The 694-nt window shown below is 36.7% G+C and overlaps 1 pseudogene; it reads right to left on the reverse strand.

Annotated features, from left to right (window-relative positions):
* Positions 1 to 120, reverse strand: part of LOC119591854 — a 7,722-nt pseudogene extending 7,602 nt beyond the window's left edge.
* Between the last annotated feature and the right edge of the window lie 574 nt (positions 121 to 694).

Genomic DNA, 694 nt, shown 5'->3' on the forward strand with positions numbered 1-694 from the left:
AACGAACTTAAAAAACCCAATGTTTACGTTTGGACGACTGGCCTTCACCTCGCCCAACCTCGTCGCTTTTCACATTACCAATGCCTTATTTCGTACAAATTCCTCGTCCGCGTGTCAAGGTCCATTTAATAACATGCCGTAAGGGAGGTTAGAGGAATACCAAAAACGCGGAAAGAGGGAAAAAGAAGGATAATCTTCGGCTCTCTCGTGCCTTCTTCTTTCGTCAACACCGAAGTGCAAATCCGAGCATTCGAATGTGAGTGAAAAGGGTACCACTTTCTGTTATAGGTTGGTATGTGTATGAATATAGGTGAGGTGGATGTGTAAATTGGGAAGGTAAATGGGTATATCGAATTTTCTTTCGAGGGGAAAAGTACTTTTTAACTTAAATTGTGGATTCAATTGTATAATTACATGAAAGGTATTTTTGCACGCGACAACAAACTTGTATAAGCTCCAGGGCGGCACAAATTTCTTCACAAATTTTCAAATTAATAATTCTGCGTCTTTCTCCTTTTCTAACCTTTTTTCACGACCCATAAAATTTATTACATTTTATACGTCTAGAAGTTGTTTCTGCCTTACGTCGACAATAGATTTTCAACTTCTTTCCATATTAGTGCATTATTTTTTTTTTACAATTTATCCCTTCAATAAATCGATATTCAAAATTGATACTGAAGTCAGTTATAAT

Source organism: Penaeus monodon, chromosome 29 (genome assembly GCF_015228065.2).
Source record: "Penaeus monodon isolate SGIC_2016 chromosome 29, NSTDA_Pmon_1, whole genome shotgun sequence".
Classification (NCBI taxonomy): Eukaryota; Metazoa; Arthropoda; class Malacostraca; order Decapoda; family Penaeidae; genus Penaeus; species Penaeus monodon.